The 15,656-nt window shown below is 43.0% G+C and overlaps 1 protein-coding gene across 1 annotated transcript in view; it reads left to right on the top strand.

Annotated features, from left to right (window-relative positions):
* Positions 1 to 15,656, top strand: part of ADGRD2 (adhesion G protein-coupled receptor D2) — a 720,317-nt gene that overhangs the window by 248,417 nt on the left and 456,244 nt on the right. The gene's annotated exons all lie outside the window — the stretch shown is intronic.

The following is a 15,656-nucleotide window of genomic DNA, read 5'->3' as shown; positions in this document are numbered from 1 at the left end:
GGGACACAATACCATCTTGTCAGTATTTTGTAGTTGGTCTCTTGTGATTTTGTGCAAGTAGGAGTTTTGAGAGCTAACATGTACACATTTTGTTTCTGTGTAGGTGTGAGGACACAGTCAAGGTCAAGCTCCCATTTTTGTAAACTGGCTAAACGAAAGTCCTCAGTCGGGGTGATCAGTAGATTATAGGTTTTAGAGAGCGGTCTCGGTAGCGTGTCGTTTCCTGCACAAACGTCCTCAAAGAGCGTCAGCTCCCTACCATAGTTCCCTGGGGCAGAACGTAAATGCAAAAAATGATGGAGTTGAATCACCTTCCAGAAGGCAAGGCCAAAAGTACCTTTGACATCCATTAGAGCCGCCAGAGTGGGCCACCAGGAAATGGGAGGCCAAAAACCTTCCCCGGTCCCATAAGTGTTTAAACGATTGATCGCTAAAACCCGGTTCAAAGGCCGGGTTGCCCAAAACCGAGAATAGAAGGGATGTCAATATGGATATAGAGGGATGAGAGAAAAGAGTTACAGTTAACGTCACCCCTTAGTAGGGTGTAATTTGACAGATTGTAGGATAGAGTCAACGCACCAAGGTGCACCACTCAACCGCACATCAGATTGAGCTTGTTCAATACGTACCCAAAGCTTACGTTGTTGGTGTCTACTCCAGTCAATAAGTCTGCTAAGATGGACAGCCTGGTAGTATATCATTATGTCAGGCTCCCATGCATTTTTAGAAAGGTAAGTTTACTACGTGATATGCAGGGCTTCTTATGAGCCCACACAAACTGAACAAACATAGAATGGACTTGTGTAAAGAATGCTGAAGGAATCCTAATGGGAAGTGCCTGCAGCAAGTACAAGATCTTGGGGAGTATAGTCATTTTGATAAGATTGCATCTCCCAAACCAAGAGTGCATGCCCAAATGCCACGTTTCCAAAAGCTTGCATATCACGGATAGCAAAGGGGGGGGGGGGGGAATTCAACTCATATAATTTTGATAGATCAGGTGGCACGAGCGTACCTATGTATTTGATAGCAGTTTTCATCCAAGAGTCGAGGTGAGATGTCTCAGAAGCGCGGATGGGATGGCTACCCCCATAGCCTCTGACTTACTAAAGTTAGTTTTCAAATTCCTGAAATATCAGGGTTAAGGCGGACCCTGCATAGAAACGGTTCCAAAGACAACGCAAAAAATAAAGGTGAAAGGGGACAGCCCTGATGAGTCCCATTCGTTATCGGAAAGGGATCCGACAGTATCCCATTACTCTTAATTTGGGAGGTAGGGATGGAATATACCTGGTTTATCCATGACATCATAGCATCCCCCAAGCCCACGTGGCGTAAAACTGAAAGCATGAATTGCCAATTGATACGATCAAATGCTTTCTCTGCATCTGTGCTTAAAAAACACTTGGGGTATGAGACCTATTTGGCATGTGGACCAAATTGAGCACCTTGGAGGTATTATCCCTAGCTTCCCGGGTGGGAATAGAACCCACTTGGTCTAGATGGATCAGTTGTTGCATATGGGAACTTGGGAAGCTAGATGGGAGGCTATAATCTTTGTGAACAATTTAAGATCAATGTTCAGCAGAGATATTGGTCTATAGCTGCCACACGCAGCTGGGTCTTTGCCCTCCTTTTGGATCAGAGAGATATGTGCTTTCAATAAGTCTGGTGGAAAAGAGGAGGACCCCGAACCCAGATCGTTGAACCACTTCACCATGTGGGGACCCAGGGTGTTCAAGAAAGCAGCATAGTTAGGTAGCGTGAACCCATCCGGACCTGGCGCCTTACCCAATTTGAAAGATACAACTGCAGTCTGGAGTTCTAGGGTTAAGGTAGGGGCTTCTAACTGTGATCTGACTTTGAGGGGAAGCATAGGCAAGTGGGAGGACAGTATGTACTCATCTATTTGTGGTTGGGAGGCACCATGTTCTGGGAGATTATACAGGAAAGCATAGAATTCCTTGAATTCATTAGCAATATGTTTAGGCAAGGAGATTTTTCGACCTAAGGAATCTCTGCAGGTCCGCTTTGGCCTTAGCATATTGAAGGTCAGTAATTTGTTTACGCAGTAAGAAAAGCTCTCTCTCAACCCCTGGGTCAGGACGTTGCTTATGTTGCGTCTCCAGTTTGTGAATCGCATCTAACAATGACGTGATCTACTGCAGGCGCGCTTTTTTGAGACGGGAGCCATGTTTTATGAGGACGCGTCTAATAACCGCTTTGTGTGCTTCCCAAAGAATACCGGGATCACAGTCTTCCTTCGCATTCACCTGAAAATATTCAGTGAATTCCATAAGGACATCTGAATACACTTCTGGGGTCTTCAGGAGACTATCATTCAATCTCCAGACACAAACTTCCTGGGCCGTACCCTCCGATAACCTATACGTCAACGAAATTGCAGCATGGTCCAAAAATGTAATGGAGTCTATGGCGGTAGATTCAATCGCATGCAATTGGTGATGGGGGACCAAAAATAAGTAAATTCTAGAATATGTTTTATGAGGCGCAGAATAAAACGTGTAATCCCTCTCCCCAGGGTGTTGCAAGCGCCACACATCCACAAGTTGAGCGTCATGAATCGTCTGTAAGATCCGTTTACGGGGACCAAGGGGGACGGAGGAACAACCTGAGGAAGTATTGACCGCCGGTACCAAAGGCACCTTAAGGTCACCACCCAATATCAGTTGACCCTCCATGAATGACGTTCGTTTTTTGAAAAACCGAACGAGAAAAGAGTCCTGCCTGTCATTTGGGGCATATATTGTCACTAACGTAACCGGAAAGTCACCTACTCTGCCCTTCAGAAACAGGTATCTTCTCTCAGGATCTATAAGTGAATGTTGGAGAGTCCAAGGAAGCCTGGCTGAGAATAGTATCGAGACACCCTTTGATTTCACTGCTGGATTGGTCGAGTGGTAGGCTGTACGTTAAAACTCAAGGTGGGAGGTCTGTCCTCTATGAAGTGGGTCTCCTGAATAAATGCTATATCCGCTTTGCAGTGTCTTAGATCAGTAAGAAATACTCTGTGTTTTTCGGGGACATTAAGCCCTTTTGCATTGAGAGAGATTACCTTAATGACATCCATCCGAGCGGAAGGAGAGAGGAGGAGAAGGGGAAAGAAAAAAAAAATATAGGAGAGAAGAGGAAAGTAAGGAAGAAAGAGTAAAGATTATATACTGGAAGAGGAGGGGGAAAGAAGATAGAGAAGCAATAAATGGAGAGTAAGGCGCAGCAAGGAAAGCAGAAGGTGAGTTACCTCACAGGTATACTAAATTGCAGATAAACTGCACTAGCACAGGGCGGCTGAAACCACCACGTCATGTGCAGACCTAAGTGGGGGTGTAGGTGGAATAGGTCCGGAAGGTAGGTAGGAGCCCTCCCCACCCACGCAACCCAGCATGTAGAACAAAATGAGAATAGGCATGAAATCAGACCTCACATAAAAAAATTGCCCAGAGCACTAAATCGGAACCCAATAAGGAGGCAAGAGCCGTAACCCGAATAAATGTATGGAGGCCTGGCCACCCAGCCATGGCCAGGACAGGCAACGGCCCACACATGAGAAGAGTATAGCCGGCAAAACCACACATGCACAGGGGCCACAACGCCAAGTTAGCAGGCCAGCATGGCAGGAGCAGCCAGAATGCCACTCACATGCCACTCTCCCCCGCTGACCATGACAGCCCAGACCTCCACACACCCCCACATGCGAGTCTAAAAACACACATTCTCCCAGAGGGATCATGACAGATGATAGTAGATCTGACCAGACTAGAAATAGCACCGGCATGAGGTCTCTACCATGGGGGGGCAACGAGTGTAGAACGAAATAGGCACAATTTTAAGGTAGAGGATACACCCAGAAAAACATAGCATCCATATAAAAAAAAAAAAACATTAAGGCACACGGTCTTTCCTGTAATGAAAAACCATCAATAAAAAAGAAAAAAGAAAGCACATGTGAGTAGTGAAGAATCAGCAGTAGGACCCTGATAATCTCCCTGCCTCCAGTCCATAGGCGAGTGAGCCAGAATCTATAAATGACAGTAGGGCAGGCACAATAGTGAGGGTATATAGTCCATGCCCAGGGGAATCAAGGAGATATCCCGGTAATAGCCTTTCCGAGCGGGGAGTTAGTGTGAACTCAAAGCATCAAGAATAAAAGGTCTCTAATGCATAAACCAGGGGGGCCCACGTTCTATTGCCGACTCACCACATAGTAGAGAGCAGAAGACAGATTTCACCACTCACAACACTGTTGCCATCAAGGTTGTCATAAGGGTTCCCGTGGACCCTCCGGCTTCGGAGCCCTGGACCTGCGGCGGTCCTTTGGAGGACGTGGTTGCTGATTCCTCCAAGACTGTACGTTGTTGCGGCATTCCGTCTGGCGAAGGAGAACCTGTAGCCAGTCTGGAACTGGGATCTGGTTTGTATCCAAAAAGGCGAACAGCGCAGGCAGCTCTCTGGGAGATCTGAGGGTGAAAAAGGAGTTATCCTTACGGAAAGTGACGGAAAGGGAGTATCCCCATCGATAAGTGAAGCCCAGTTGTCTCGCCAAATCCAGAAGCGGGCGTAGCAAAGCCCGGCGGAACAAAGTAGCCCTGAAATAGTCAGGTAAGACCTTTAATTCTAAAGTTTGAATATGTGCCCTGTGAGAATAATAAATTCACATCTAGATATATTCAAAATAAATGTGTATAAACATATAAAAATATTAAAAATGAAAAAGTTCCAAAATAAATATATATGACAAAATTGGTGCACTTATTAGTACAGTTAATAAGTGCACCAGTTTTGTCATATATATATTTTGGAGCTTTTTCATTTAATATTTTATTCACAATGATGAGGGCACTATAAATATATGTTTATACACATTTATTTTGAATATATCTAGATGTGAATTTATTATACTTACAGGGCACATATTCAAACTTTAGAATTAGGGGCTCAGGTACAAATTGGCTGACACCAGTACTAATAGCTCTATTGTGTGCACATTGAGTCATCCCCTAGAATATATTGGTATATATTTACCTAAGGAACACTTATTCATCGATACCAGCGCCTTCTTCATTTTTACTATACCAGGTTTTTTGTGTTTCACACAATAAAGAGGCAGCAGGTACAAACATATTTCTGCAAAGAGAGCAGAACCAAATGCCTTCACCATTACAAATTACATTACATTCTGTAGCTGCAATGCTGCCGTAGACGCCAGCTGGGATGTCTGTGACTTCTCCAGAGTGGAGAGCCGTCTGTCCATAGCGGTAATGGAGGTCTCTCCAGCAGATACTAGGTCTGCGATCTTGCGTACTTCCTTCTAAACTGCCTGTATCTCTTTCCTATAGGACTCCTCCAGCCTCCCCACTATGGCTTCCAAGTCCGCCTTGCTCGGCAGGTAGCAGAGTATAGCTTGTAGCTCCTCATCCGCTCGTAGAGTGAGGGGACCCTGGGAGGTGCTCGGGGAATGGGAGCGGAGATCAGCTGGAGTACCTGACATAGTCTCTGAGACCGCTGAGAAAGCAGGTGAGGCCAGCGGTCGCTCCGCATCCTTGTGGTGCAGGCCGCATATCTCCGCTATCTTGCCGGCCAGATGTATGGGAGGATTGGTAGAAACGCCTGATTTCTCCCCCTTGAGCAACCCTGCGCGGGGTGCCTGAAAGTATCGGGGTGCTCTTTGTCTTCCACTTCTTAACCAACTTCATGCCTCAGGGAAACGATGAGTAAAAGCCAGGCTAGGTGGGGTAGAAGACGAAGCTCTTGAGATAAGCAGCCTCAGCCGGCCATGTCCAGACCACACCCCCCAACTCTCCTCTTTTTAATACTAAGGTCGTACTTCAAAATCTTGCTTCTTTTTGTGTATTTGTTCTAGCTTTTGTTTTTCTGTTTTTATTGCTTTCATATTACTTATCCTTTCTCTCTTCTTATGAGCTTCAATTGAAATCGAAATACCTCTAATATAAGCTTTATGTGCCTCCCCCCATATTGTGGCCTCCGAGATCCCTGGCGTTTCATTTAACATAAAATATTGTTGTAGCTCTTTTTTTTTTTTTACTTTCCACCTCTTTATCTTGTATCAACTCCTCATTTAAGCTCCAGGTACCTGTCCTATTTTGATGTTCCGATATTTTCATCTTCATTATTACCGGGGCATGGTCCGATATAGATATTATTTCTATAGATGTTTTAGCTTTCGAGTCCAGCCATCTGGGATCTACCATTATGTAATCTAATCTAGAGTACATCCCATGCAATGAGTAGTAAAACGTATAATCTTTTACCCCTGGGTGTTGCATTTTCCATACTTCATTTGAGATTGATATCATTTTTTCTGTTGGCAGTTTCCCTTCCCCAGTGCATGTGACACACTGTCTGCCTCTCGATCCATACAAAAATTAAAATCCACTGCTATGATCAGTTTACCTTTTTTAAAATCCGCTAGCTTTTCCAATACCTCCCCCAGACACTTTGTTGAGTTTTTATTTGGGCAATATATATTTGCTAGGGTGCATTTCACATCTTGCAGTCTTCCCCTCAGAAACATATATCACCCTTCTGAATTGGCAATCCTTTCCTGTAAGAGAAACTTTACATCTTTTGCCAACCCTATCGCAACTCCTTTTGCCCTTTTTATTGTGGAGTCTCCATAGTACCATATCATGTAAAATGTTTTAATACAACCTAACATTTACATCATGTGAGATGTGTCTCTTGTAAAAAGACTATATTTGCAGAGTACTGTTTAATTTCTTTTAGTACCTTATGTCTCTTTACTGGAGTGTTTAGTCCTTGGACATTATATGTTAAAAAATGTAATGTTTTCATATTTCCTTTCCCTCTCCTTTCTCACCCTCCTCTACCCGGCTGCCACCATCTCCTCTCACCTCCTGGCGAGCCCAGGTGCCGGGATGCCTCCTTAAGATTCGGGAGAAGAGGGTCATTCCGCAAAGACAAGGAAAAAATCAGAGACAGGGAGCTTCTAAACTTTTTGGCAAAATAAACTCTTTTCCCTTGCCTTCCCTCCTCCCCCTCCTTACCTCCCCCCTATCCTGCCCCTCCATATTCCCTTCCCCCTCCCCCTTCCCTTCTCCAATACTGATGTTATAAAGTGTTGGATTTTTTTAACCTATCCCTGGTCCTAAAGTAGACGTTTCCTTCTCCTTTTTGATCTTCCTTACCTGTCTACTCTTTTAAAACTGGGGTGGTGCTCTGTCTGGTGTGCCCGCTGGGTATCCCTTCCTTCTCAAATGGGAAGGTAATGCCAGGAACTTGCCAGACACTCAGGTCACCCATCCCTATTGCTTACTGCCTTACTTATCTAGCCCTACTTTCCCCATTTCCTTATCGTTATCTCTAAAAATGTCTCCTTTCTATTGTCTCTTTCATTTCAAGCTTTTCCTACCAGTTGCCATTGGTCTTCTTCTGACTGTAGATATTCTCTCCTACTGTGCGACCAGCCAGGGATATCCATCATAGAAAGTTCCAGTATCTTAAAGAAATCCTGTAATTCTCCTGGGAATCTCAGTTTTGCTGAGCGTCCGTTCTTCCGTCCCACTAAACAGGCTGGAAAACCCCAATTATATTGTATATCTTGTTGACGCATCTGTTCCAGTAGAGGTTTTAGATCTGTAGATTTTTATCTTCATATTTTAATGGTGGAACACCTCAGACTTTTCCATATTTGTGCCAGTTCTACATAATACTGAAACCTCACTAGTATATCTCCTGGGGCATTCATGCAATGCAGATTTGCTGCAATTGTGCAACAAACTTGTGAAGTGAAACCTGACAAGTCTAACAACAGTTTAGCAAGTCCTTTCCAAACTTGCAGCACAATTGATTGCTATCTGAGGTTTCTCTCCTCCAACCTCCAAAACAGCTGATCAAACCGAAATCGGCTTAATTGGCTGCTGTACAAGCTGGTAACTGCTTGTAAATTAACAAACAGAAAACCGGAAGTGATGAAATGATCTGCACTTCCAATTCAGTTCCTCTAACTGTATGCAGGAAAGCCAATGCTGCCGGTCACATTGGTACCGGCTTCCCCAATGGGATGGAAGAGCCCCGGTAAAGGAGGCAACTGCAGCAGGATGTGGGGGGGCCCATTCGGCTGCCTCTTGTAGTTATACAGCAGGCTGTATATAATAGACTCACCTTTCTGTAGCCTCAACCATTAGCACAGCATAACCTCCTCAATACAAGCCTATACATAAGTACAACACTGAGGTGGTTAATCTGGCTGGAGCATTGTTACATGACAGGCAAGGATAAGATTCTGATGTTCTTGGGTCTAAAAACATCTACATTTGTGGTTTATTCTGTAATGTTAAATCACCTCTTACCACTCTGTTCCTAATGGTGTGATCTTTCTTACAATACAGAAAAGAAAATTGTTGAAATTCCTCACTTCCAACATAATAGTTGTTTACAAAATGACAGTGGTTTTAAGACCATACTTGTGTAGGGATGTGTTCCCTAACAGCCTTGCCGTGTTTGCGTTTGATATTTTACAAAGCCTCTACTGCGATACGGTTTTCAGGGCCCTTTTCTTGTACAATACGCTTTATTTAAGTTTTACAGTTGCAAAGTAAGTATCATAGATAATTCCATACTATATACAGTTTAACAACACAAATACTACAATAGGTCCTTGCATCGAATATAAAGTATGAAGATAATTCTTGACCTATGCTTAGAGATGTAAAGTCGATTTAACAGTATAAGGTAAGGTTTTCAGTTTACAGTATATTAATATACATTAAGATACATTAATATATTATACAGCATTTAGATTGTGCCAACAGTTTGTGCAGTGCTGTACAACATAAGGGCAGACAGTACAGTTACAATACAATTTAAAACTGGAGACTTCAGAGGGCCCTGCTCATTACAGATTACAATCTAAAAAGGGAGGGTCAAGTGATAAAAAAAGGCAATAACTGTGGGGGAGGGGCTGATGGAAAAGGTAAAAGTACAGATGGTAGGTGGAGGCAGGATAGGCTTCTCTAAAGAGAAGGGATTTCTGGGATTTCCTAAAAGTGGACAGCTTAGGCGATAGTCAGACAGATTGGGGTAAGGGGTGTCAGAGGATTGGAGAGACTCAGGAGAAGTAATAGAGCCGAGCATGGGAGGAGGTAACCAGGGAGCTAGAGAGCAGGAGGTCTTTGGGAGGAATGAAGACAATGATTTGGTCGGTATTTTAGGACTAGGTTAGTGATGTAGCTGGTGGCAGAGTTGTGGATGGCTTTGTAAGTTGTTGTTAGTATTTTGTATTTAATTAATTGGGTGAACGGAAGACAGTGGAGGGATTGGCAGAAAGGGGTAAGGTGGAGGAGTCTAGCAACTGCATTCATGATGGAATGAAAGCACCAATGTAAAGTTAATCCAATAAGGAATAAGTTGCAGAAGTCAAGGCGAGAGATAACCAGGTAGTGAATTAGAAGCTTTGTTGTGTCATTGGTTAGGATGGGGAATATTGCGGGGATGTTGCAGAGGTTGAGGTGGCAAGCTTTGGACAGTGAATGGATGTGGGGCCAAAAGGAGAGTTCAGAGACCAGGATTACTCTTAACACTCTGGCATGTGGGGCGGGTTGATAGTTGTACCATTGATCTTGACAGAGAAGTCAGAGGAAAGGGCATGTGGGGGAGAGAATAATATGAGCTCGGTTTTGGATGAATTGGTGGTGTGGCATCCAGACTGATACTTCTGTGAGTTAGTGATGCTCGAGGACATTAATAGAGTGAGCTGAGGGCCGGGGGAGAGAGATGAATTGTGGTGTCATCAGCAAAGAAATGGTATTGAAAGCCATGGGAGGCTTTTAGCTGATCCACTGAGGATGTGTAGAGGAGAATAGGAGTGGTCTGGGAACAGAACCCTGGGGGACCCTGATGAAAAAAGGAAGAGGAGAGGACGAGGTAAAATTGTAAGTGACACTAAAGGTGCAGTGGGATAGGTAGGATGCGCACCAATAAAGAGTACAGTCATAAGGACCAAAGGAGTGGAGTTTTTTAAGGGGGGAAGGGGTGGTCTACCTTATCAAAGGCAGCAGAGAGTTCAAGGAATAGGAGTACAGAACAGTAACCATTGGTTTTAGCAATTAGAATATAGTAGTTTCTGTGGAGTGTTGAGGGCAAAATCCAGACTGAAGGTTATTCTCAGTGAGGTCGTAGCTCAGTCAGCCAGGCATTCAAGGTTTTCAGAGGAAAAGGGAGCAAGGAGATGGGACATAGGTTGTTAAGATTGGTAGGATCCAAAGAGGGCTTTTTAAGTACAGGGGTGACAGGTGCATGTTTTAAAGATGGCAGAAGAGAGAAAGAGATTGAAGATATGTTAGAAAGTGCAGGATAAAGCCAGTCAGTGACCATAGTAGTTGTGCGGGAACAGGGGCCAGTGGGCAGGTGTTAGGTGGGCATTAGAAAAAAGTTTAGCAACCTCATCTATAGTAGCGGGGTTGAATGAGGGAAGTATTGAGTGTAGCTGTGGATATGGAGTATTAAGTGAGAGAGATATCTGTACAGTGGAGATCACATCACGAAGTGTATCAATCATATTTTTTAAGTGATTGGCAATCTCCTGGGCAGTGAGCAAGTTAGTGGGTGAAAACAGTGGAGGTCGAAATAGAGAGTTAAAGGTAGAGAAGAGCTGATGGGGCTGGATGGGAGGATGTTCATGAAAGTGATAAAATATGACTGCATGGCAATGTGGAGGCAGGAATTGTGTGTTTTCGAGGGCAGATTTATATTGGTTGAAGTCTTCCTGAGACTTTGTCTTATGCCACAGATGCTCAAGTGCGCAGCTACATTTTTTGAGATGTCTGGTGTCGTCTGTTGTGTTAGGGGCCTAATTCTGTATGAACAAACAGTCTCTCTCCACACATTACAACCAATAGTCAAATCCCTGGAAGCCAGAGTCAAAGACGCAGAAAACCATCAGGTGAAATATTAATATAACAAACTTATGCGCTAAAACAAGGTAAACGACACTCTAAATCTCGAAGAAATTTAATATATTTTTGAAGACAATCGTGGAACACTACAGAGAAATCAGCCGATTTGGTAGTGTCACCACATATCCCAGTATTATTGAAAAGCAAAAAATCAGTGCTCCACTCTTAAGATGAACCACTCTAGCTGTATCAATACCAGAAATAAACTCAAAGATTCTAAAAAACGCAGAATGCATAAAAAAGTGGGCAAATCTAAAATCAGTATTCCATAGAAGTTAAATCACAGTAGGAGATAGTGTAGACCAAGAACCTTCCAATCACAATAATTAAAATCTCCAGAAAAATCAGAAAGCACAGAGGTGTTGCAGGTAACGATGGAAGAAATAAATCAGAATGAGGTTCTATTTGTAATCAATGTAAAAAATTGTGAATGAAATAAAATTCATAAACAATAATTATCGAATTGATAAAATGTGCATAAAATGCCGTGACAATATTCCGTGATCAGCCGTCAATAAATGAATAAAATAATCATCTTAAGAGTGGAGCGCTGATTTTTTGCTTTTCAATAACATCAGGTGAAATAGTCTTCGCATTTTGGTTCTACAAGTGGGGGCGGAGGAGCGTGGATCCAACTGCTTTTACTGAGAGGCTGCTGAAAACCTTGCCCCCTAAAGTATAATTCTCTGGATTTTTCATTGTGGAAAGAGAAATCATTTATGAGTGTATGAATAAGGAGAGACAGAAGTGGTGGTGATATACAGCATAGAAGCTGTAGAGTGGAGAATAGGAGTGAAGGAATTTAAGGAGAGAAGACACAACTATGAGATGGAGAGGTACAGAGTGCATGTTATACAGTGGAAGAATTAAGAAGACGACTGCATAAGGGAGCTGGAGTAACAGAGGAATTTCCTGTTTTGCAGTGGAAGCTGTAAGCTCCTGAATTCAAAGACCCACCCAGCAACTGGTTGCCAAGATGTTAGTTTTCATAGTTACATAGTAGGTGAGGTTGAATAAAGACAATAGTCCATCCAGTTCAACCTGTGTAGGTGTGTGTGGCTGTAATCATCTCTCATACCCCTGAATGTTCTGATCCTTGAGATGTACATCTAAGAGTCTTTTGAAAGCCACCATACTTCCCGCAGAAACCACCTCTTGTGGTAGAGAATTCCACAATCTTGTAGCCCTAACAGTAAAGAACCCCCCTCGTTGCCTGAGGTTAAAACGCTTCTCCTCCAGATGCATTGTATGCCCTCTAGTCCTCATGCAATCTTTCCGACTGAATAGCTTTTTTTCTATGCTGAGATAACCATTGAGATATTTATAAATTGCTATCATGTCACCTCTCAGGCGTCTCTTCTCCAGGAGAATAAATCAAGCGATTGCAGATGCTCTTCATAATTAAGGTCCTCCAATCCCCTAATTAGTTTAGTTGCCCTACTCTGGACCTTCTCCAGCTCCAACACATCCCTCCTGAGGACCCAAATAATCCCTCCTTCTCCTAAATAAGAGAAATCAATCAATTGTTCCCATCTACACTATACAATGTGCATGGAGGTATCACCACTGCCTGCTATTGTATTTAGACAGCTGTAGCAACCACGATTGCTTGAATACCTGATATCTGATAGGATGCAGTCACTGTTCAGGTCAACAAATTTCAACCCAGCTCAACTTTTAAATCGACTTTTTGCCAATTTTTCAGTCAAATTTCAAATGATTTATCAGGAATGAGCGAAAATTCAAGTGGTGTATGGCTAGCATAATTTAACCACTTGCTGACTGCCAACAGTAATATTACTGCGGCAGTGCGGCTCCCCTGGGTCCAGCGATGTTGACCTACATCACTGGACTCCTAGTGATTCTGGCGGCACGCTGTCTAAATACAGCGGGAGTCAGGCCAGAGGAGGAGAGGCGGCGATTGCGTCTCCCTTCCCCAATCGTCGGGGAAACTGTGAGAAGACCCGCCTGCTTATGTAAACAAAGCAGGTGGGTCTTCTCAGTGACAGACAGGAAGAGATCACTAGATTCAGCATAGCTGAACCTGCCATCTCTGTGTCTGTCACAGAACCCACCCCCCCACACACACACACACACACGTCAGTAAGCATGAGGCATACATTTAACCCATTGATCACCCATAGGGTTAACCCCTTCCCTGCCAGTGTCATTATTACAGTAATAGTGCATATTTTTAGCACTGATTACTATAGTAATGTCACTGGTCCCCCCCAAAAGTGTCAAAAATGTCAGTTAGGGGCCAGATCTGTCCACCGCAATGTTGCAGTCCCGCAAAAAATTGAAGATCGCCGCCATTACTAGTAAAAAAAAACAAAACAATAAAGAAGACATAAATCTTTCCCGTAGCTGGTAAATGCAATAACTTTTGCGCAGACCAATCAAAATACGCTTATTGCGATATTTTTTACCAAAAATATATAGCAGAAAACAAATTGACCTAAAATATTAAAAAAAAAATTGATTTTAATTTTTTTTTTGGGAATGTCATAGACTGTAGCAGGATGTGAAAAATATTCTTTTTTTTTTTTTTTTTTCAAAACTCACTCTTTTTTGTTGTTTATGGCGCAAAAAAAAAAAAAAAAAAATCGCACAGGTGATCAAATACCACCAAAAGAAAGCTCTATTTTTGGGAAAAGAAGGACATAAATTGTGCATGGGTACAGTGTTACACGACTGCGCAATTGTCTGTTAAAGTAACGCAGAATCGCAAAATAGGGCCTGGTCATTAACCGGTTGCCGACCGCCGCACGACTATATACTGCGGCGGTCAGCCCCGGCCAGGCAGAGTGACGTATCGGTACGTCACTCGCCTGTCACTGACTTGCGAGCCTATCGCGGGCGGGCGCGCGCCCGCCGAGGCGCGCGCCCGCCGCGGCTCGTTCACAGGCAAGTCAGTGCGTGTGACCGGCGGACTCGATGTCCGCCAGTCACACTGCGATCGCTCCTGTGAAGGGAGAAAGACAGAGCAGCTTGTGTAAACAAGCTGCCTGTCAGTTCTCCCTGTGTAAAAGTAAAGATCTGACCGTTCTACTATGTAGAACGGTTGATCTTTGCTTTTACACCAATAGGAATGTCCCTACACAGTAGAAAGCACGCCCCTAGGACACACTTAACCCCTCCCTGTCCAATAAAGTTAACCCCTTCCCTGCCAGTGTCATTTTTGCAGTAACAGTGCATATGTATAGCACTGATTACTGCAGTAATGTCACTGGTAACCCCAAAAGTGTCAAAAATGTCAGTCAAGGGTCCGATCTGTCCGCCGCAATGTCGCAGTACCGAAAAAAAAATCGCAGATCGCCGCCATTACGCGTTAAAAAAAAAAACACCAAAAATGACAAAAATCTTTCTCTTTGTTAGTAAACGCGATAACTTTTGCGCAAACCAATCAAAATACGCTTTTTGCGTTTTTTTTTACCAAACATAGGTAGCATAAAACAAACTGGCCGAAAAATGTTAAAAAATTTTGATTTTTACTTTTTTTTTTGGGGAATTTCATATAAAAAAATGTGAAAAATATTGTTATTTTTGCAAAATTTACGCTCTTTTTTTGTTTATAGCGCGTGATCAAAAAATCGCACAGGTGATCAAATACCACCAAAAGAAAGCTCTGTTTGTGGGAAAAAAAGGACGTCAAATTCGTTTAGGTACAGCGTTGCACGACCGCGCAATTGTCCGTTAAAGTCACGCAGTAAAAAATCGCAAAAAAACCCCTGGTCCTTTAGCAGCCAAATCCTCCGGGGCTTAAGTGGTTAAGGGGCAAATCCTTCCGGGGCTGAAGTGGTTTAACAGTAATTGCAAAAAGAATATTTCCACATCCATAAAAATGCCTCTTTTAGAGGATACTTTAGCATATTCTTTACAGTCCATGCACTCTAGGGGCAGAAAAAATGGCAGAACCTCTGGCAGGAAAAGCAACATAAAAAATGCTCATAGTGGCTCATATTGCACTATAGTTTATAAGCGTTTATTGCCATTTACTTTTACAAGCGATTTTTCCAAAACATTCCCCTCTGCTTATTTTTCAGTGTACACTTAAAAACGCTGAACGCTCCTAAACATTCTGTTTTTGTGTGTTTATAAGTGTTTTATCAGCGTTAAGCTTTTTTTCTGCCTCTATAATGTGCATGGACACATAGACTAACATTGAGCTGCTTCTACAGGCTGGAAAAAAGAAAAAAGCCAGATTAAGCAGCATTTTTTATGCCCAGTGTGAATGGACACTAAAGTCTCATGCACACTGTGAAGCTCAAAAACATTTTTTCTCCTACAGCAGTTTTCAGCATCCAAAGCGCGGTAAAAAGACACGTTTTTGCATGCACGTTCTCGTGCTTGGCGTAAATGCATCCTTTTGGCCAAAATGCTGGGTATTTGGAATGCATTAACATGGGAGCATGTGTTAATGCATGATAATGTGTGTTTTTTTCAATTTTGAGCATTTTTATTTTCAAATATATTTATTGAAGAAAACCAAGGCAATACAATCTGTCGAATGCGACAACAAGTAATAAACAATGAAACAAGAGATCGATCTGAATAATGCAGATCAGCAATGAAATATGCAGAAGAGCATGAACTGGCCAACTAAGAGCAACGGCCAAAGAAGAGGCCTGTTATTTGTGCCAATAAACAGGGACCAGTGGTGGAGAGATTTCCCCAGGTCCTCCCGGGAGCCAAGCAGAA

The sequence above is a fragment of the Pelophylax lessonae genome, assembly GCF_965119305.1.
Source record: "Pelophylax lessonae genome assembly, chromosome: 7".
NCBI lineage: Eukaryota > Metazoa > Chordata > Amphibia > Anura > Ranidae > Pelophylax > Pelophylax lessonae.
The sequence above is the reverse complement of the archived record's forward strand: the minus strand, read 5'-3'. Positions and strand labels throughout refer to the sequence as shown.